This window comes from Puma concolor, chromosome D3 (assembly GCF_028749965.1).
Source record: "Puma concolor isolate L17-30 chromosome D3, mPumCon1.1.hap2, whole genome shotgun sequence".
In the NCBI taxonomy this organism is placed as follows: domain Eukaryota; kingdom Metazoa; phylum Chordata; class Mammalia; order Carnivora; family Felidae; genus Puma; species Puma concolor.
The window spans coordinates 68,579,398-68,602,463 of NC_141678.1; the positions used below are offsets into that span (position 1 = coordinate 68,579,398).

General features: G+C 51.1%; 1 protein-coding gene and 1 long non-coding RNA gene across 3 annotated transcripts in view; both read right to left on the reverse strand.

The window, feature by feature from the left end:
• The window catches only part of ZBTB7C (zinc finger and BTB domain containing 7C), a 349,974-nt gene that overhangs the window by 284,752 nt on the left and 42,156 nt on the right, over positions 1–23,066 (reverse strand). The window lies entirely within an intron of this gene.
• On the reverse strand, positions 6,853–9,943 carry LOC147575611 (uncharacterized). Its single transcript, XR_015242555.1, has 2 exons — positions 9,575–9,943; positions 6,853–7,314 (listed from the first exon to the last, which is right to left on the reverse strand). It is a non-coding gene; the product is annotated as an uncharacterized LOC147575611 (long non-coding RNA).

Consider the following 23,066-nt stretch of genomic DNA (forward strand, 5'->3'; position numbering starts at 1 on the left):
AAAGGAGCACTGAATCCAGAGTCAGGGTCTCCGATCTCTAACAAGCTGGCTGTGTGACCTTAGGCAAGTCACTTGGGCTCTCTGGGCTTTAGTTTCCAGCTGGATCAAATGCTAAACCAGGTACCTCCGAGTCCTGGCATCTCCCAACCTTAGGTATTGAAGGAAAACATCTAGGACTTGCCGTGGATTTCTCCCCACCAAGAATGCGCAAGGGGAGTGTGTCCCTGGGCAGAAATGGGGTTTTAAAAGCAGGAAGTGGGCAGCAAGGAGAGAAACTACTCTGAGAGAAGAGACTGACTCCACACCTTGATGATGAAGTGCAGGGTAGAAAGAGCATCACTTCGGTCTCCAAAATGTCCTGGGTTCAAATCCTGCATTCAGCTGTCAGCAACCATGTGAATTCAGGTAATTGCTTATCGCTGATGCAAAGTGACCTCCTCATCTGTCACATGGGGTAAGAATACCCACTTCCAAAGAGGATGTGCATGTTAAATATAACAAAGTGAAAAAGTACCCAGCTCACTGTAGAAGCTTAACATCCCTTTATCCTCTTCTTTCTCCTATCGTCCACCCTGCCCTGCATTGCAGGGCAGTTAAGGGTTGGGCCCTGGATCAGGTTTGTACCCCCACTTCCACCACCTAATAGCTTGTGGCCTTGGGCAAGCAACTCAATTTCTCCGTGCCTCGGCTGCTGCATCTGTAAAACTGGAGTGAGCTACTGCTGTGGCCCCAGCCCGCAGTCCTGCCTCTACTAGCCAGTGGGGCCCTCAGTTTTCCACGTTGCATCTTCCATGGGTTTGCCATTTAGAACTTCCTTCACAGCCCGCCCCCCCCCCCCCACCCGCCATCTCGCCAATCCAACCTCTCTAGGGTTCCTGGCCCACGGTGGCCCACCACCTGTAGTTATCCTGCTGATCTGGCCCTTCCTTATTCACCCCCTAGCTCCTCCCCATGTGGTCTCCACACAGCAGGTTGTGCACCTGGCCAGGAGCATGGATTCTATCCTGGAGGCATGGGGAAATGGGTTTCAGATCAGTGCTTCTCAAGCTTTAATGTGCTTATGAATCACCTGGGGATCTTGTCAAAATACAGATGCAGACTCTGATTCAGGAGGTCCCGGCGGGGTGGGGGGGTGGGGGGGTGGTCTAAGATTCTGCATTTCTAACAAGCTCCCATGGGATGCCCATGCCACTGGTCTGGGATCACTCTTTGATTAGCAGGGCCGTCGAGTGAAGGAAATCCGTGTGTGTGTGTGTGTGTGTGTGTGTGTGTGTGTGTGTGTGTGTGTGTGTAGGGGACAGAGACAAGGCAGACAAATTATCCAACTCAAAAAAAGGAATAAAATTTTGACAGAGGTGGCACGATGGAGACCAAGTATGGATTCCAGAGACCCACTGAAGGGGAAAAGTAGGAGAACGTTTTACAAAATTACATGACCTTATCCAAACAAAAATAATGGCGATTGAGGGGTGCCTGCGTGGCTCAGTCAATTAAGCGTCCGACTTCGACTCGGGTGATGATCTCCCGGCTTATGGGTTCCAGCCCCATGTCAGGCTCTGTGCTGACAGCTCGGAGCCTGAAGCCTGCTTTGGACTCTGTGTCTCCTTCTCTCTCCGCCCCTCACCAACCCCCGCCCCAAAGATAAATAAACATAAAAATTAAAAAAAATAATAATAATGCTGATTGAGGGGCGCCTGGGTGGCTCCGTCAGTTAAGCGTCCGACATCAGCTCAGGTCATGATCTCACGACTGGTGGGTTCGAGCCCCTCGCCGGGCCCTGTGCTGACAGCTCGGAGCCTGGAGCCTGCTTCGGACTCTGTGGCTCCCTGTCTCTCTCTGCCCCTTCTCCACTCACACTCTGTCTCTCCATGTCTTAAAAATAAATAAACGTTCAAAATAATGCTGATTGAGATAACGAAGGAACACAGAAAGATGCTTACTCCATGTTAATTGAAAGAGCCGACTGCCAACTACATACACTCTACGTCTTTAACTCTGCCAAAGGCACATCTAAGAAAACTGCTGGTAAGGCTACAACTCAGGATCACGAGGGCCGTGACACAGTAATGCAACCACATGTATTTCTTTGTCGTTTTCTAGGTGTTCTTAACGAAGTTTTATCACCATTTTTGTAATTCAAAAAGTACCTTCTACCTATTCTTATTTGCCCACGTCCCCAAACCGTCAGTTACTCTGTGTTCTTGAGGTTTGGTGTATTTTGAGCACAAACAGCCATTTGCTTGCAAGGGCTGGAAAATGGTGCGTTAAACCTTCTCAGTCAAACCCAAAAATAAAGCAACCCAGATTCTGTTATTCCTCTAAGCCAAGGGTCCAGCGCTTTGGAAGGCTGGCGCTATCACCTCTCACTATAGCAACAAGAGGACCCTGGTAACCCCGGGCTTATGGTTATTAAGAGTAAAAATAGGAAGTCTGTAGATAGATGTTCAGTAAGAGGCTGCACTGGACAGGCCAGGCTCGGAGCCCTCTCTGCCTCTCTAGCAGGAAAGAGAAAGCAAAACCCAGACTCTAGCAGCTGACTCCTGCAAGGCAACAAGGTGGGCTGGGCATTTTCTTCTGTGTTTCCCAGGTCAGGGCCATCAGCTGCCTTTCAAACCAATTCCTGACCACCTGGAGGTGGGCTGTTCTAGAACAGGAGTCAAACGCTCCGGCCAGGGATGCTTGCGACTCACGTATGTACTGGGCACATCCACACCACTTCCAGCTCCTCGCCCCCAGGCTGCCCCATGCATCCTGGCAGGAACACCCCTCCATCCACCCGGACGCACATCCCATTCTGGGTAGGGTCTCTTCAACTTGTCCTTGGGCAGATGTTCGAGCCACCCCTCCCTCCCCAAGTCTCCCATCTAGACCTTGGCTCTTACCTCTGGGAGGTGGGAGGAGGTCCCAGCCCTGGTCTGGCTGCTCCTGGCTGAGGCACAGGGTCTGAATCCAGGCCCGCTCCCCAGCCCCTGAATTCATTTGGCTCCCTAGCGGACCAAGTTGGAGGCCCAGTTCTGACAACAACTGGCTTTGGAAACTTGGGCAAATCACTTCCCATCTCTGAGCCTCAATTACATCATCTATACACATTTTTCAATGGGTCTGTGGAATCTCGTGGTCTTTTTTGCTCCTAACGCTCCACAATGCAAACAGAAATCACCATTTATCTGGCAACACAGATGAGGTATTTCACATACGAAGGTTTTCTAGACAACTAAAAACATTGCCCCTTCAAGCAACAAAGTGTGTTTCGTTTCAACGCTACTGCACAAATTATTTTTCTAAACGTTTATATACTTCTCTTCCATTTGTGGCAAAGGATATAAAATCTAACACTTGTTGGGTACATCCCTCCCCAGCGTTGTTCCAGAAAGCACTTGCGGTGGCTGAGCTGCAAGGTGAGGTATGTAAGGTAACGTAAGGTAAGCTTGTCTTCATGGTTAGCTGTTATCTCCAGGAGGCTCTCTGCTGTGCTGGGGGATCTGTCCCCACTGTGGGTTTTTCTCTCTTTGTCTATCTGCCCCTTCCCACAGGGAGGCTCCCAGAGCTCATGCTATCTGTTTGGGTATGGCTGCCTAAAGAAGCTTCTCTGCTTCTGAGGTGCAGCTTAGAATCCTCTCGGGCTGGGCAACCATGGGGCTCTGAGTAAAGGGTCGGGTGGAGGGGTTTTTAGGAACAAGAAGCCAGGGCTTCAGCCACTTTCAGTGACCAGAGACACTTTTCTCACTCTGAGATCTTTGTTCTGGATAGGAGGGGTGACGGCAGGCTGATCTCTGGATACGTGAAGTGTCTGTCTCTTGGCCCCACACCTGAACTGGTACTTGTTTCTGCTTCACTGGATGATTTTCCCAGATGCCGGTTTAGACTAGACCGTCAGGGTTGCCAACATTATTACCTACACAGGCCAAACTAGAAAGCGAGCTCACATTTAGAATTTAACCCCAACTCTGTATGTCCATAATGTCACCTCCTCCAAACCGATCCTCAAGCTTCAGTGCGCCCTTGCCTTGCTTCTTCCCAAAAGGATGCTACAAGTCCCCCAATTAGGCTTTCTTTTCCCTGCCTCCCCCAGGAAGCCACCTGGAGGCATCAGGTCCGATGCAAGCTCATCCCTAGACCAGCGACAGCTAGGAGAGCAATCCGTGTGCCCACTCGTCCTCTCCCGGGTGAGGTAGGGTGAAGCCTCAACGCCCCCTCTGCCTTTGCCCCTCCATCCCAGGTGGGAGCCAGTTACTACGCCCGGCAAGCTCTTGTGTCCCCTTTGCACACCGGCCTCCAGAAGCCTCTTCTCCCATCTGACCAGTCAACTCTGTATTCATCACCCACCCTACACATGCCTCCGGAACATGTGAACGTCCTGTTCTGTGCACAGTGGAGCCCACCACAGCACTAATCTCGAGGGGATGCCAGCAGAGAGCCTGGAGGTCATGGTCGGAAAAGAGAATTTCGGAGTTTCAAGCCTGGTGATGGATAGTTCTGAAAGGTAGCCTTGATGGAAAGCCAGGCTGCCCACTCCGGGAGGGGGAATCTTCTGGGGATGAAACATCAGAGCCACTTTGAGACCAAGGAGGGAGACGGCTTGCAAAATACCGAGGTCAGCAAGAAAAAGGGCAGGGAATGGGGGCAGAGGTGGCCTGGGAGACCCACGGGGGAGGCAGCTTAGGGAACAAGTGGGGTGATGGATAACCGGGGCATCAGTGAGGGCAGATTGACCAGTCCGGACCCGACCCGCGATTTCACCCTGACGCCTGTCAGGAAGGGGCCTCTGCAAAACCACATCCCCACTGGATCTGGCCCGGGAAGCAGCATGGCAGCAAAAAGATGAGCCAAGATGGTAAAATAGCACAAACTTTGCAAAATAATGACAACCGCCAGGAGCCAGGCATTTCCCAAGGAGAGGTCAAGTCAATTATCAGGGCACCTCACCCCTGAACTGGCCTCTACTTCTGCTTCGCCAGCTGGTCTCACCAGCGGAAGTGTATACGCGGAGCCGACATGAGCCAGACCAGAAGGCAAGCCCGGGTTAGAATTCGGTCCCAACTCTGTACATCCCAGTGTGATCCCAGGTCCGAGACCAACTCCCATTTTTATAGACCAGCAAACTGAGGCCCAGAAAGAGAAAGCATCCAAGGTCACACAGCTCATAAATGGGGAGTCTACATTTACATCCTTAGCTATGAGCCCCTTGGCTGCCACACTTCCCTAGACCCCCGTTCCTCCCCTGGGCAAGGCCAGTGGCTGCAGGCTGCTTTGTTCTAGGAGGCCCTGCTGTCTCCCGGCATAAAAACACTGCTCCAAAGTCTCATGCAGAGGCTGAGACGGAGCCGCAGGATTAGTCCCTCCGGTAGGGCTGGTTTCCAAGAGTGACAGCGTGCACGCGTGTCACCTGGCTGTGCACTCTGCACCTCCGGTCAAACACACACAGCACACTTGGCCAGGAGGGGAAGGCTGAGAGATGAAGCCACTGGCAGCTGGGGGAGGGAGGGAGGAGAGGGGAGACAGCTGCAGGGGGAGGGCAGCTGAGTCTGACGCGCTTTCGGCGCAGCTCTGGGTGTGGTGCTGGCTGCAGGGCGGCTGGCAGGACTTGAGAAGCACCTATTTGCAGCTTGGTGGCCCCTTCAAATGGAAGAGTAGCAGCGCCCTGGCAATACATGACAGAGGAGGGAGGGCTAAAGGAGGGGCCTTTTGCCTTCATTTCCTATAGAAATGGCCATGGACAAAGGAAATGGCAGAGAACAATGATAGATTTCCTCTTTATAAACTAGGCTCAAAAACCAAGTTTCCAATGTTTGTTTGTTTCTCGCGTCTCCTTCCTAATGCCTACCCGGCACTGCCCGGGGCAAACTATAGGGGCCGCATATATGCTTCCATCCAACAGGCTTTTCGTGAGTCCCTGCTATACGTTTGGCCCTACTGAGATGACGAGTGGACAGTAAACCACAGCGGACCCCTGCCTGAGGGGGTGTAGGGGTCTCATGAGGGGAGGTGGGACACACACCTCCCAGAGCAGAGGGCCAGGGTCACCGAGTCCTTGAGCGCTGCCCAAATGAACGGTGTCCACCCTAAGTGCTTTAGGAGGGATGTTCAGAGCAGAACCCACATTCTCAAGAGGTGTTCAAGGCAGGCTGCTGGCCACAAGCAGGAGAATGAGGGCAAGTCGTGCCCACTGGGGCCCCAGGTGGCAAAGGTCCTAGAAATGCTATGCCCGACAGGCCACTGTTGGGGGCGGGGGACACAGTGCACATATCCTGGAAGCCAGTTTTAAAGGGAAGTGGAGATACTGCAAAAGTTTCCAGGAGGCCTCTGGGGCAGGGACCACGTCTTTTTCCGTGTGAGGCCCCTGTTAATATTTCCTTGTGTTTCTATCCCATGAGACTTTATGCCCATGAAACTATACATGTTGTAATTTTTACCCTTTTGTTTACACAAGCAGTACCACACCCCCGTACTGTTCTGCATCTTGTTCTTGTCATAATACCTGTGACATCATCCCGGGTCGGTATACAAGAGCACCCTTGTTCTTTTTTACGACCGCATACTAGTCCACCACATGGCTGCGCTATAACTGATGAACCCCATCTCCCACTGACGTTTATATTTTTGCTAATCCCCGGCTCTTACAAACAGCCCTGCAATGAACAGCCTTGCACATATCCCCCTTCCTATCTGTACCTAGACCTGCAGGATGGAAGTGGAATTCTTGGTCAAAGGACGTGTGCATTGAAATTTCACAGCTACTGTTGACTTGCCCTCCGTAGAGCTGAACCAATTTACACATAGGCTCTCCCCACCCCCCCCCACCCCCCCCCCCCCCCCGTCCTCTGTAGGAGTGAGCTCATTGCAGCAGGGATGTCAAGGCTTACGTTCCCTCCGTGTTCCCACAGTGCTCACTCCAGGGAGAGACTCAGGAAGCCTTTGGGGGTCACCATTGCTCCCAAGCACCTGGACTCTTAGTAACGGGGGCTGGACCAGAGAGGAGGGTGAAGCCAGCAGCCAGCGAAGGGAGGGCTCAAGTTCAAAGGATTCAAAAGAGCAGTGGCTTCGTGCCTCTTGAAGAGCCAAACTGCTCCTCCTGCATGGACATCCCGCAGGTTGAGAGACAACAGGTTTCCCCAGGGGGGACAGCATATTAACACCGTCTATAGGAGGGACTCTCCACATGTGCTCCAAGAGGAGATTACAAGCGATTTGGGTTTCCAAAGTCCCAGCTGTACCCGTGGTAAGAAAGAACCGTTTTCTTGCTGTTAATCCATTCCTGGTGGAGATGTTGCTTCAAATTGAATGAGCCTTTTATGTGCTGAAGTCAAATGCGATCTAAAAGATAAGTGAAATCACTTATTCCAGAAAACATGAAACCTTTGATCAGAGTGATTAAGATTTCACAGCAGCAGTTTGCTGAATCAGGGGGGTCCCCGAAGTACCCATTCCTCCCACCAGCCTGGCCTTGCCCCCCGCCCCCGACCCCTCCACCCAACAGAGCAAGCTCAGGCTCTGGCCCAGGACCCAGAATCCTACACGCTGGGAGACTGCTCTCTGGCAGAGCACAGGGGAGACTGGAGGGGAGAGAGCAGATATCTAAGTCTCTACAGTGAGCCTCAGGGGCCCTGCCTGGCCAGAGGGGCAAGAAGTAGACGTGTTATGCCCTCTGCCCAGCCTGCCTCCTCACCTCTATCCAACCTCTACTTGGCCTTCTAGGTTCAGCTCAAGGGTCCCTCTCTTCCCGGAGGCCACCGGCCAGGATTCAGCAGGCCCCAAAGCACGTTCCTAGAGTGCTTCTGACCCTGAAGTGGAACCTTGTCTGTCCAACTGTCTCAGCATCTATGGACTGTGAGCACTCTGAGGCAGAACCCCCACAGTGTTTGATCCCCACTAAGTTCTCAACACTTGCTTGATGAGTGAATGAAACTGAGCCCCAGGAAAAGTCAGCATAGCTACCTCCCCTAACGATGTCACCCACCAACCTACACAAACGTCCACAGCCCTAGTGAGTGCCAGCCATTGATGTAGGCTCTGGGGCATCCGATCCCCGTGTTAGGTGATAGGTTCCGACAGGGCTTCCTGGACTGAAATGCCAGCCTGGCCCCAAAGGCCCACTGTTTGAGGCACTCTTTTCAGTGGAAGCATCACCTTGAGGAAATCCCCACCCCCAAGAGGAGTTTCACTCTTTGGCTCCTCAGCCAGCTAGGGGAGGGGCACGTGAGTGGGAAGGCTAGATCTAGGGCCCTGCTGCACAGTAAGAGACAAGATGAGGAAGTTCTCTGGAATTCTACAAGCAATATGCAAATAGAAACGGTTACAGTGATAATCCTTTGCTTTTGCTGCATCTTACAGTCTGTGTAGAGCTTCCCGTGCGGTGTCTCCTGATCCTCGAAGCATCCCTGGGACAAGTAAGGGCAGTCACACCCGATTTACAGATGCGAAAACTGAGGTGCGGACAGCTCAAGTCCCAAATCACCCAGGTAACAAAGGGGCTGAGCTGACAGCCGTCTCCAGGTCTTCTAACTCCAAATAGAATGTTCTGTTTACCACATCAAGATGCACCAGCATTGCCTAAAACCACAGCTTTTAGCTGTGCAGAAAACCTTACTCCTTTTCAATCCTTCCCTTTCCCCAGATTTGTTGATTGACAAAGGAGCTTCCCCAGGCTTTTTGTAACCAGCAGTGTTAGGGGGGTGGGGGGTAGGTGGGCAGAGTCTTTATCTGGGCTGCATCCTGGGCCCGGCCTCTGACCCACTCTGGGGCTGTAGGAGAGCTCCCATCTCCCAATTTCCTCTAATTCCTCATATCTTTGATGTTAAAGCCATGCAGTGACCCTAATCTAGGCATTTCCAGGAAAATGCACTCAGGTTCTTCTAGAAGGGCAGCGGCCCTTTGTGACAACAGGGATTGCTGGGTGGGGCTGGCCTATACAGAGAGGGATCCACTGGCTCCTAGCTCTTTGCATATCTTCTCAGTGACCCCTGATAACTGCAGCTCGGTGTCAGCACAGAGGAACAGCATGTTACATGGCCTGCCCACAGCCACCACACGGCCTGGAAGGGGTCAGGCCCAAGGACCACCCTTGCCTTTTCCTTCACAGCACAGGTGGGAGAGGTGGAGACAGAGGCCCCGTGCTGGGCCTCTTATTCTACCCCCACCCCCAAAAGGCTTTATCGGCACTCCAAGCCACCTCCTGGGCCTCCCAACTTTTCCTCCCCCCCCCCCCAACCATGAATTCTGTGGAACAAAACACATTCGGTTGATAGCAGAAATCAGACTCCCGCTTCTCAGACACCGTTACCCTACGACAGCAGTGTCTGGGGCAGGGTTGCCTAGAAATACACCTGTGTGATTCACACCTGCAGGCAAAACGCCGTCTCTCTACAAGGCCCATTTACACAAGCAGGTGTTTTAGGCTGACCTAACCCATCTCAACACGAACACAATTAACGACTTGGCTCACCACAGTTTTCTGTTGGAACGTTGTGTGCCCTGTAGACCCTGTTCTCCCTTTCAGAGACCACCGGATACGGGAAAACTTGACTTTGCAATGGGCAAACAAGAAGGTGATTAATCACCGGGCTGAAGGACTCACCCGAGAGCGAGCTGTCACTCATCACCCCCAAATACAATTGCGATGGCGTTCCTCTTCCCACACGGTTTGCGGAGCGCACGTATCTAATGGACTTGGGAACATGGCTTGAGAGGCACAGCTATTTCCTGCCTCCTGACTGCAAATCTAGCACCAATTCCAACCTGTTAGCCAGTTAAGCCGGAAAAGGAGAAGGCTGGTATGGGAGGGTTGGTCAGAAACAGAGCGGTACGCTCCCCTCTGTGTTCCACAGAAATGAATGGAGATGGGCCAAACTATGGTGAGCCCCCATGCACGCTGATGCCCCCCTATGTCATGGGCATCCAGGCCCCTCTGGCCTCACACCAGCCGGAACGTTCTTGTTGACCAGTCTCAGAGGGGCTTCCTCTCTGATGCAACAGAGGACACCTAGCCTTCACACGGCCCCCCTGCCTCCAGGTATATCCAAGTCTATCTGTCCTGGGTCTCCTGCCCACTGGTGCCTGGAGAGAAGACTGACTTTAAATCCGCTCTAAGGGGGCCAAGCAGGGGACACGCAGGTGAGTTTCTCTCCGTCTTGGGCATTTCTGGTTCCTAACGTGAGCCTTTGGAGAGGGGTGGTATTTTTGAACACAAGGATATAATCTTTAACGGTGAAATTTCAAGAACTGTGGGGGAGAAATAGGGTGGTGGGGGAGAGGTAACAACAGACACATCCCTGAGATGCAGCCTTGAGATCGTGCCACACGGACGGGCCATGAGCTACTACTGCAAATCTGTTTTTCAAAATGTAAAACAGTCCATTTCCAGATGTCTGCTTTGGGGAGCCAAGCTGCTGTTGATTTGTTCCCAGTTCATCGTGGAAGGACGTCTGAGCTCCTCACTGAAGCATCTCGGGCCTTCCACGGGGCCTGCTCCTATAAAGCCTTCGCTCCTTCCTGACTAGGTCCTGAGTCTGTAGAAACCACCCCCACACCTGGGCTAGCGGGCTGAGAATCTGGCCTCGGCTTTCCAAGCGTGGCCCGGGGACCAGGGCAGCGTAGCCCCTGGCAACCTCTTAGGAATGCAAATGCCCTGCCCACCGCCGCCCTCCCAAACTCTGGAATCAGACACTCTGGAGGTGGGCCCCGGCACCCTTTTTAGAAGCCGGAGGCAATTCTGACACACAGGAAGTGTGAGAACCACCGAGGTACAGGATCCTCAGCCTCCCTGCTGGGCCTGCTGAACTGATCAGCAGGCTTTTCCAGAGAGGAAGGGGCAGGTCCAGCGGAGGCCGCCCATTGCACTGGTCTCTCGTGGACACCCGGCTCTTGTGGTTGCTCTGAAGAATCACGAAGTGAATCTGCTCAGAAGGCCTTCCCGGCAGCCCGAAGCCTTATCTACACCGTGCTAAGGCTGAACACGAAATGTGTCCTCCAGCAGCCAGGCGGCCTCCAGCTCTCCCCCCAAGGGCTCTCTGGTCCCACCATCCTCACCATGCTCTTGCTCAGCAAGCAGCTGGAGTATAACAATGTCCCTGTCTCCCAGTGTCCCTACCAAGTGCTTGGCCATCTCAAAGACCCCCCCCCCCCTCCAAGTCCCCACACCGTTCCAAGCCCAGGCTAAGCCCACAGTGTCCCGTCTCCTGAGGCAGAACTGGGAGTGGGGGCAGTTCCCAGCCCCCACTCCGGACTCACAGGATCTGGATCTGTAGGAGGGGCCTGGGAATCCTGGTGTTGAACTAGTCTCCTCTGGTAACTCTTTTTCTTTTTTTCTTAATTTTTAAAATTTATTTTTGAGAGAGTACAAGCAGGGGAGGGGCAGAGAAAGAGGGGCAAAGGAGCTGAAGTGGGCTCTGGGCTGACAGCGGCAAGCCCAACGTGGGGCTTGAACTCACGAGCTGCGAGATCGTGACCTGAGCCGAAGTCGGATGCCTAACCCACTAAGCCACCCAGGCGCCCCTCTGTTAACTCTTATCATCGGCAATCTGCAAAGCAGTAAGTGAGTCCACATTCCTTATTTGTCAGATGGGGAAACTGAGGCCCAGGGCTGTGACTTGGCGTTCCCCGACTATTCCCGACCACAGAGCACCAGTCTTCCTGTCTCGGCCTCCACAGCACTCACAGCCTGGATCCCACCCAGAGTCCTAACACACATCACCCTGCACCACATTTCTAAACACTGCCCGCTCAGCCCCGCCCCTCCCCCACTAAACCGCAAGGGCCTGGAGGCAGAGCCAGGCCATTAGTCACAACCCACCCCTCTTAGTGCTTAGGGCTCAGTGCTGGGCACATAGCAGCCTCAATAACCGTTTGAGGAAGGAACAGTCCCCCTACTCTTCCATTAGCACATGCACAGAGATTAATCTACCAAATCACCAGATTGTCACCTTGAAACACACTCAAAGGTCTGTCCCACAGGGGAGAGAGAATGGATACATCCTGATGTGAGGCAAACAGCCACCTGCAAAACAGGTGGAGAAGGGGCCAGAGCAACGGGGGGGCAGAGGCTGGGTGGGGACCGGGGTAGTGTCACAAGGACAAACTTCACCTTCTTGTTGATTCCGCTCAGAGCCAACCCCCACCCCCACCCCGGAGAAACACAGCTGGGAAACGGGACATGGAGCTCACGCTTTCTCACCTCTGCCTCTCAAGAGCCCTGATGCTGACACATAGAAGAGGTGACAGTGAAACAGAGACAAAGAAAAGCTCCGAGGAAAACAAGCCTGTTCAGTCTGTGGGTCACAGGGTCCGGGGAATCCTCACCAGGTGCCCCAGGCAGTGCAGTAAACGGGCCGGGCCTTTCCCAGTGGCACGGAAGGTGACTGCCAACACGAGGAGCTTTTGGGGGGCCCCAGGAAATTCTCATCGATACTCAGACTTTGCTCCACCCGACCCCCGATCAGGCCCTCCCCACCTCCCTCCCCGCTGTTCATCAGGTAGGCTGGTAAAACAAACAGCTCCGAAATCTTGGGGCCTGAAGACACACAAGTGTATTTCATGTCCACGGTATGTGTCCGCTGACACGCCAACCTTTTCATTTGCATATTTTACATGGAATCCATTTCTGTGCCGGCCAGGAGGGGCTAGGTTGTGTCGCAGCAGCCATGACCAGCCATGTGCGGTGCTTGAGGCAGTCACTCAGGGCTCAAGCTGATGCAGGGGCCACCACCTTGAATGGTGCCACCATGCTGCCAGCACGGGAGGGCTCATGCTGCAACCTGGAAGTGAAACCCGGCCCACCCCTCAGCACCTAATGGCCCCACCCCACAGCAAAGAGCACAGGGAGGACAATCCTCCCAAGGGCCAGAAGACACTGTCCCTGCAAATGCACACCCACAGCCACCCAGTGATGGTGGCCGACATTCCTCCAGCAAACCTTCATCCCTTTCCCTCCCCTGTGGGGGCCCAACTTCCTCCCCTTATTTGTCATTTCACCCCAGGATGAAGGAAAGCTTTCAGATCACGGGTAGAAAAAGGGAACTATAAAGACGATCAAAACATGATTTTCAAAGAAAATGACCGGGGACGTTATTACCATATAGAACATTACAGTCTTACAATGTGTAACAACATTCTAACGTATAACATTATACATTTTTAGATATCGTGGCAAGTTCAAAGTAAAGGTTTTAGACTGATGGCAATATGACGGTCACCAGATGCCCCTGTGGGAGTGAGAAGGCAGGATGCACAAAGGGAAATTTCAAGAATGAAGTTAACAACCATTGGACCTTCCAACAGATGAAGGGCATAAAAGGAGGCCAGAGAAGGCCTGTCCTGTGAGGTTGGCCCCTTGAAAGTCCATCAAAAGCTGACCAAATCGGTTCTACAAGGATGCTTTGTGACTTTAACAAACCATCCTTTACTTTTTGCCCAAAGAGATCAAGGTGGGAGAGAACTGGAAAGGAAACCATAGGTGGTGCTAAACAAGAACAAGACATTGTATGTGCTGAGGTGGGGCGGGGTAGGAGGGCAGGTGCAGAGAGAGGCCAGAGACCAGAGACCGCTGCCCTTCTGGGGTGCTTATTGGGAGAGGGATTTACACCCAGGAAAAAGAACCCAGAAAAGCACACAGGACACTGGAGCTTCTCCCTGGCTCAGAGCTGGAGTGGCTCCTTCCAGAGGCCAACCATAACATCCTAGGATGTGCGCTGTTCATGAATGGAGCCTTCATGGAGGAAGCTCCTGCTGTCTGCTGAAATCAGAACACGGCGGAGTCTGGAAATCTCAAGCCTCTAGCTAACTGTGAATTAGCAATAGATCCTATGTGAGGTTAACTACTTTTCCAAGCATGGGAACACAGGAACAATATGAAGCTAAACGGACCTTTCCTTGAGCATCCAGAAGTCACCGTGGCCTGTCAAGAGGCTTTGAGCTGTCCCTTGCAAATCAATCAATTCAATTCTACAAACATTTGTTGAATGTCAACTCTGCACCTAGCTCCACCAATTTGACGGTGAGAGCTTGAAAGAGGCAGCGCCAGCCATGAACTCTTCTCTCAGTGAACTCCTAGGTCCTTCGGAGGCAAAAGCTTGCATGCATCACACAGCGTGAGGTGAGCTCTACAAGCAGCGTCTCTGAGCCTTGGTGGCCCAGAGCAAGGCAAGGCAAGACTAAGCCCAGTTGGGAATGGAGCGAAGAAACCAGGGGAGGCTCCTTGATGGATTTGCTCTTGAGCTGGGATTTATTAAATGAACCCTCCTCTAGCATGTGGGTGGGTTAGTGGTGGGGCAGGGAGGGTTTGGGGGGGGGGTACCTTACAGAATGTGGAAAATCACAGTCACAACTCACCATGACACATCTGTGGAATGAATGCAAATGTAAAAGGGAGCGTTGGGAGAGATGAGCCCGAAGATACAGTCAGGGGCCAGGTCAGAAAGGGCTTCCTGTTGGACGTGACCCTGGGGGGCAGAGGGAGTGAGGGGAGGGAGGTCAGGATACCTTAAGAGGCTGGACCACTAGCCCAGCTGAGAGAGGAAGGACTGAAGCCAGGCTGTGGTTGTGGGCGCTGAGTGAAGCCACGGCTTCGACAAACACTGCAGAAGCAGAAGCCCCGGGACCACGTGGGCAGCCACAGGTCAGGGTGAGAGGGCAAGGGAGACAGAGAAGGACCCTGAGGAAGGAGAGTGTCATGAAGGGTGTGGTCCACAGGACACATGCTGCAGAGACCTCGGGTAGACACAGATACAGCAGCTGGTCACGGGTCACTGGTGGCCTCTACGAGGGCAGAGGTGAAAGCAGGTGAGGAAGAGGGAGGTCTCCACAAGAGCTGCATGTTCCAGAAACCTGGTTGGGAGGCAGGAGTAGAAGGGTGGAAGCTGGAGGGGGAGGTCACAGGCGTGTTTTTACTGTAGGGGAGAGAAATGTTTCTATCCTGTGGGGAAGAAGCCAGTGGCGGGCGATGAAATTTGAAGATGGGAGCTGGGGGGGGGAAGGGAGCTGGTCAGGGGCGCCAAGAGCGGACAAGGTCTGGAATGCACATGGCGGGCACGAGACCAGGAATTCGGGACATCTGGTCTCCTCGTGTCAGGCCAAACCCCTCAGGGATAGTGTCCAGAGAGTCAGAGTTGACAGAATGCAGAGCACGGCTGTTTTTATGCAGTATTTTCACATGTATAGAAGTCTTGGTTTCTTAAAATGTTTTCATGAATGATCTCACTTGTTCCTGACAATGATTCTGTGAGACAGGCACTAATATTCCCGTGTGGCGGATGAGGAAGCTGAGTTCAGAGAGGGTAGGTGGCCTCCCCAAACTCACAGAGCGAGTAGGTTGATGCAGCCAGCCTTGGCAACCAGCCTTCCAGGTTCTAGTTCTCTGTCTCCCAGCTTCCCCACGCTCTCAGCGCTCAGATCCCAGTGGAGATTCATGCAAAGTCACACATACAGTATTTTGCTCAACATGAAAATCTTAACGTGGTCCTTCAGTTTTCTGTGACCTCGCAAAATACATCCGGTGTCAAGCCTAAAACGTACCAGAGCGTCTCATAAACATGCTTTTAAATATTTTTCTAGGTATATGTGCTGCCCTTGTGGGTCTGGTGGGTCTCCTCCCCATGCATGCATGCCCTTTGTTATGCCAAAGAGAGTGGGCCTCAACCCAGGGCACACTGGAACTCCCTGGGAAGCCTTTAAAGACCTACCAAGCCCAGGCTGTACCCAGAACCGGGGGGGGGGGGGTGTCAGAAACTCTTGGGTGACAGCCGGGCCCTGGAGGCATCGAGGGGGGCTGCCCAGGGAGGATTCAGAACTCTGATGTGGAGGAAAAGACACCCCAGGAAGGCGCAAGGGAGAAGCCAGGGGAGGAAGGCATGGGGGGGGAGGGGAGCGGCACAGAGTCAGTGAGTCTGGTCAACACACAAGCCCATCAGCCAGGACTTCGGGAGGAGAAAACCAGGGAGAAATTCCTCCCATCACTTATTTCCAGGACTGCCAGTCATGAAGCATTTGCCCCTGCAGGGCTCACTCCCATTTCACCTTCCCAAAGCTCTGCCACAGGGAAAGGGAAGGCAGATTTGGGTATTTCTCCCCCTTTTACAGATTAGGTAATGGAGGCTCAAAGATGGGCGCCGCCTGCCCCAAGGCCGGCATCTTTACAGAACAAAGACAGCCCAGCTGGAGAGCGAAGCATCAGAGCCCCACTGCCAGAAGGGCGCCCCAGGACAGAGGGCCGACTCGGTCCCTACCTATTGCCAAGGCCTTCTTCCCACATATGGGTCTCCATCATTTGCAAAAGGGGACCCTTTCCAGTGAGCTCTCTTCCCCTTCCAGTCACACGGTGCTTCTTTTTTTTTTTTTTTTTTTAAATTTTTTTTTTTCAACTTTTTTTTTTTTTTTTTTTATTTATTTTTGGGACACAGAGAGACAGAGCATGAACGGGGGAGGGGCAGAGAGAGAGGGAGACACAGAATCGGAAACAGGCTCCAGGCTCCGAGCCATCAGCCCAGAGCCCGACGCGGGGCTCGAACTCACGGACCGCGAGATCGTGACCTGGCTGAAGTCGGCCGCTTAACCGACTGCGCCACCCAGGCGCCCCCACACGGTGCTTCTTGATGGCTCTCTCCTGCAGTCTTACAACACGCACAGGATTCAAGCCCCACAGGGGAGCTTTGTCACGGCATTACCGAGTCACCTTGCCACTTTCCATCTAAAACAAGGACCATGGTGGGCAGGGCGGTGGCCGGGGGCGGGGGGTGGAGAGGTACGGCTGGGTGGCTCAGTCGGTTAAGCGTCCGACTTCGGCTCAGGTCATGATCTCGTGGTCTGTGAGTTCAAGCCCGGAGTCCGGCTCTGTGCTGACAGCTCAGAGCCTACCAGCCTGCTTCAGATTCTGTGTCTCCCTCTCTCTCTGTTCCTCCCCTGTTCGTGCTCTCTCTCCGTCTCTCTCCAAAATAAATAAAGATTTAAAAAAAATTCAAAAATAAAACGAGGACCATGGGTAAATTTCGGGCAACTCCACCCACCACACCCAAATCAGTCTTTCTGGCTCTAAGGAAGGTACAGAAGCCTCCCTGCCCCTGCTCTATGCCAGCGCCTGTCTCTGGTCTCATGCGACAAGGACCTCCGACAACCCGCAAGCACTTACGATGACCCTAGCGTGGCACCTTGTGCAGCACCTAGAAATGTGCCACGCCCACCCTGAGGGCCCGCCGGCAGGTTGGGAAGTTATGACCTACATACACAAAACAGGAAGATCAAGAGTTAAACCGTTTGAAACTCACCTTACATGTATCCCAGACCTTGGGCACGTTATTTAATCTCTGTGCCTCAATCTACTCATCAGAATAATGGGGACACTAACACTGATACGACCTCATGGGGAGTGTGAGACGGAATGAGTGAATCCATGTAAAGTGCTCAGCATGTGTCTGGAAGATACTTAGGCTCTGAAACCCGCTGGTTGTTATCACTACTGGGAGTTTGTGTTTCCTCGATGCCCGGAGGAAGGCAGGACCACGCGGCCTAGAGTAGCTGAGAGGGAATTTCTGCGGTAAATTGGGATTTTAGGCATCAATACAATTGAGAAACGAGGGTATATTCAAGAAGAAGACAGAAAGTGAGGATCCCCAGAGCCCAAATTTGGATGTTAATTTACTGTCAAGGAACCAAGGAGGGCGAGGCCCAGCCACCGCCCCCCCCACCGCCCCCCACCTCCCTAGAATTCCTGCCGCTGCTGCAGGATGGACCACGTTATTAAAGCAAATACCCCACAGGAACCGAAACCAAACAACTCCAGGCAACAGGAGTTCAGGGAACCTTTGGCTCTATCTCCAAGGCAATTGAAAAGAGCTCAAAACAGATTAAAATATGAGATGAATTCTGAAGCCCAGGAATGAGAGAAAATGAATCCTGTGACTGAGGAGCCAATATGATTATTTCATTATTTGGTTAGAAAGTTAAAATGTGCAGGAAATGTCAGATGCTTTCTCGAGATGGAGGGAGGCTGGGACGGCGTGGCCATGGGGGCGCATATTCTCTTTAATATTAAAAAATAGCTTCACCCCAACTTAGTCTTAATCAGAAAGCCCTCCCTTGGTAGGGCAGTCCGCCCTTCTGTCAGCCGGCATGAGGTCTCTTTAAGACCCACCACCCCTCTCCCGCAACAGCACATCTGCCTTTTGAAAAGAACTCTCCCCCACACCGCCCCCGACGACCAATATTTTCAATAAATCCCATGTGCTCCCAGGTGAAGGGTGCTCCCCCTAACCTTACCCCACGGGGCACTGATTATGGCTCAGCCCAGCCCCAAACCAAGCCTGGTGGAAACCCAGCCACCACTGCAGCCTCTCCCCAACCTTCCTTCCCAGATCCGTTCTTCCCCTCCCCGGAGTGTCTAAGCAGACCTCCCCTCCTTACATCTGTTCATGCCCATGCCACCCTAAGTCCCCGTCTCCCCATCTCTACGTCCATCATTCATTCACTTGATCACTCAATTGTTTGCTGAAGATATCAACTATCAAGCTGTGCAGGTGCTGGGCACACAATGATGGGCAAGGCCAAGTCTCTGCCTACAGAGAGCTGACAGTCTACTAAAGAAGACAGACGTGTGGTGAACAATACAGAGGCACAGGCTGGGGAGCCAAGGGCTGATTAATGCTGACTGCAGGGAGGGGTCAGGCAAATATCCCAAGGGAGGCAGCATCTGGGTCTGACCTTTGAGTTGGCTTTGATTATGCAGAGAAGGGTAAAGGAGATTCCGGATGTGGGCACAGAATGAAGCAAAGGCCTGTGGCCACGAAGTGTGACCCAAGCACAAGAGACAGTGAAGAGACAAGTTTGACCTGCGTGAAGAAGCCACATAAGAGGTGAGATAGAAAGCTAACGAGGAAGGCTGAGGTCTGATTGATGGGAGCTTTTGCATTTTCGTATTTTAAAGAAGTAATACATTAAATGATTTGCGTGCAAAAGGTACAAAAGGATATACAGTGAAAAGTCACCTTTCCATCCTTGTGCCCAGCTATCCTATTCCCCATCTCAAAGGCAACCAATGTTATGCACTTCTCCTGTATCCTTACAGAGATATTTTATGCATATTCAAGTAAATATATACCTCTCTTGCACACAAACAGTAGCATATCATATATGCCTTTTACCCTTTCCTGCTTAATTACAAATATTGGAAACCAGTAGTTCTCAAAATGGAGTGTGCCTCAGAATTACCTGGCTGGCTTGCTAACCACCCAGATTGCTGGGCCCCACTCCACGGTGTGATTCAGTAAGTCGGGGGTGAGGCCCGCGAAGGTACGTTTCTAACAAGTTCCCAGGTGCTGCTGCTGTTGCTGGTCTAGGAACCACACCTGGAGAACCACTGGTGAGGCTCACACTACATGAGTTTATAAAGAGCTGCTTCATTCAGCTTTGTGGCTGTGTAGTATTCCACTGCTAGGCTGTTCTGTCACATACTTAGCCAGGCCTTCCATTTAGGTTGTCTCCAGTCTTTTGTTCTTCCAAATAGTTCTGCAGTGATTACACTTGGGCATTCATTGTATCACACGTGGGGGAGTATAGTTCTGGGATGAAGTCTGGGTCAGAGGCTTTGAACTCTGGCCATCTTGACAGATAACTGCCAGACAGCTCTTAGAGGGAGTCCAGAATGCTAATATAAGAAATTCTAAATTTTAACAAAAGCTTTTGAACAGAAGGCTGGTGAGCTCAGAGCTGTACTTTGGGAAAATTAGTCTGACTCCATTATGAAATGTGGACTGGACAGGAGAGAACCTAAGGAAGGACAGCCACTGGGACAGATAGACTCTACAGGTGCCTGCAAGCCCTGCCTCTAGAGGTCATACATAAAAGTAAGACCCTTCCTTGAGTGTGGATGGGAACTGTAATTGACTTCTAACCAATACAATATAGCAGAGGTATATGGGTCACTCCTGTGATCACATTACTTTATAGAAAACTCCAACCATCTTGCTTCTAGACAAGCCCCTGAGGCTCTCTTTCTCCCTTTTGTCTTGAAGAAGTGAGGTGCCATGAATCCTCCAGTCACAAGGAGCTGAATGTTGCCAATAATCACCCGAGAAGGGAAATGGATCCTTCCCCGGTTGAGCCTCCAGATGAGAACCCAACCCGATCAAGGCAAATGACACCTTGACTGCAGCCCCATGGGAGACTATTAAGGCCAGGACCTAGCTACTCTGTGCTGGGATTCCTGGTCCCCAGATATAACAATCTGTGGACTAACCCATGTGTGTTGTTTTAAGTAACCAGGGTTGGGTGATTTGTTTGGCAGCAGAGATAACTAAAACAAACACATAGAAGGATGCTCCAAAGATAGTCTATAACAGTGAAGTCCCGAAGTGAACAGGTGTCAGGGGCAAAAGAGGGGAGCAGGAATGAAGGTTGGATGTAGGAGAGATTTCAGAAAGGAGTATGACCTGCGGGCTCATGAGAGGAGCAGAGGGACCTCCTACCATCAGGGGGCAAGACAGTTGCACAATATCCCTGAAACAGACTCAGCCCGCTTTCATGAGATCGAGCCACAGAGCAGTCCAAGGTGAGGTGGAGCAGACATGCTTGCTCCTGATCCCTTTCTAAAAGTGTTCCTTCCCTTGCAGATGGCTCCAAGATTACCTCAGCACAGCCTCCTCACGCCATCCGCCGCCATCTGCAATTTGCTGACAAGGCAGATAAACACCTACACAGAGAAGACCCACAATAAATCAAGGTGGCATTTCAACCCACTGGGGACAAAATAGACTTTTCAACTAATTGTGTTGCGACAACTCAGGAATCCTCGGAAAAAAAATGTGAACCCTGTGTAGCAAGGATCTGAACAAGAAATTAATAAAGAAGAAACTGTGGAAAGAGCTAGAAGAAAAATGCAGGAGAATGTTTGCATTAATCTTGAAATAAGAAGGACTTTCAAAGCATGACCCAAATCCAAATGTCACGTTTTGGTTTTTTTTTAAAGGCTACATCTGGGTTCAAAATTTTTAAGTACCTAACACCAGAAAATAAAGTACATTCAGAAGATAAATGAAAAAATAGGGGGGAAGATATTTGCAACATATATGGCAGACATGGGGCTAATTTCCTTGCTACGTAAATAATGTGCATGTGCCCAATAGAGAAATGTACAATAAAGAGGAAATTAAATTGTCAGTCCACAAAGCAGGAAATACAAACACATTTCACCCATCTGAAATGATGCTCATTAATTTGCAGGAGATGCAAATTAAAACTACGAGGTATGGTTTCTCATATATCAGGTTAGCAAATTTGTTTATATATACACAGAGCCACTGAGCCAGAGTGTGTATAACCACACCCATCCATGCTTGGTGGAAGTTTAAATTGATGACAATACCATGTATGGGTAGAGAATACACACACACACACACGCACACACACACACACACAGATTCTCTTGAGAAGGACACAGGGCATGGTTAGCACTGGCTGCCTCTGATGAAAGAGCTTGGCTGCCAGGGTATGGGAGTGAAAGGAAACTTTTCACTGTATCCCTTTTGTACTGTTTAAAACTTCCCCAAGTACCTGTACTACATTCTCAACAATTCTAAAAGGTAACAAAGAAAAAGAAGTACAGAGAACTTCCGCATCTGGGAAAACGGAATAAATGTATTTTTCCCCACGCCACTCTGTAAGCGCACCTGGAAACCCAGGGCACTGTATGTGAAGCAAACACAAGATGAACCTGCAAGGTCAAGAGAAGTGACCGGCTAGAGATTTGGGGACCTGAGTCTCGAGAGGATGGTGAGGTTCCTGGGTTTTCTCTTAGTCTCATAGATCCTGGATTTGGAGCTAAAGAAGCTGGCAACCTGGAAATATCAATGGGCACAGACAATAAAAGCCCCAACAAAAGCCTGTTCTTTCTAGTCAAAATGCTAGGAAAGGGGCAGCCTAGACAGACATTTCTAGACAGTAACTGCTCTAATCCAGCCAAACATTGCAGAAGAACTGGGGACCCACTCCCATCCATATGAGCAAAGGCCAAGTGCAGAGCCTTGACTTTTACTCCCACCAGCAGTGAAGAGGCACCCTTACCCATCCCTGCTGAAGTGGTGCCAGAGGAGGCCTGATGGAGACTCAGGATTTTCACTATTGCTCAGCAGTGATGAGGCCACGTGACGAGGTCAGGTGGGGAACAGTAACTGGCATTCTATGCCCCCAGCTGGGATTTGTGGAAGCCAAGTGGGATACCCGGACTTCAACCCTCACCTGGCAAGAATGAGGCAGTGCCCCAACCTTCCCGGGGATGGGGGGGGGGGGGGGAGACATCTAAAGTGGAAGACTGAAGGAAGATCCAGAGGTCTCAAAAAGTATTACCCCAAATGTCCAGTGCTTTATCACAAATCACTCATCATAACAAGAATCAGGAAGATCTCACACTGAAGAAAAAATACAATCAATAGAGACCAACTCCAAAAAGACAGAGATGTTAGAATTATCTGACAAAGATATTAAAGCAACCACCATAAAAATGCTTCAAAAAACCACCACAATTATGTTTGAAGCCAGTGAGAAAAAACAAAGTCTAGCAAAGAAGTAGAAGATATAAGGAAGAACCAGTGGAAATGTTAGAACTGAAAAGTACAATAACTGAAATACAAAATCCAACGGGTTGATTCAATGGCACAATCGAGAGGACAGAGGAAAGTATCAGTAATCTGTAAGATGGAACAACAAAAACCTAGTTAATATTCAATAAATAAAATATAATCACAACAAGTAAATAATTAAAATGTTTAAAAATTAATAATACATATGTTTTTAAAACCCAGTCTGAAAAAAATAGAAAATTGACCGAAAAACAAACAAACAAAGCCTCCGGGACTTGTGGTATTATAACAAAAGATCGAACATTCCTGTCACTGGAGTCCCAGAAGGAAAGGGGAAAGAAGGCAGGCTGAAACAGTGCTCAAGAGTTGAAAACCTCCCCAGTTTGGGAAAAGACATAAACCTACAGACTCAAGAAGCTAAGTGAATGTCAAAGAAATCCACATCAATACATATTATAATCAAACGTCTGGAATTCAAGACACAGAAGAAATCTTGGAAGCAGTCAGAAAGAA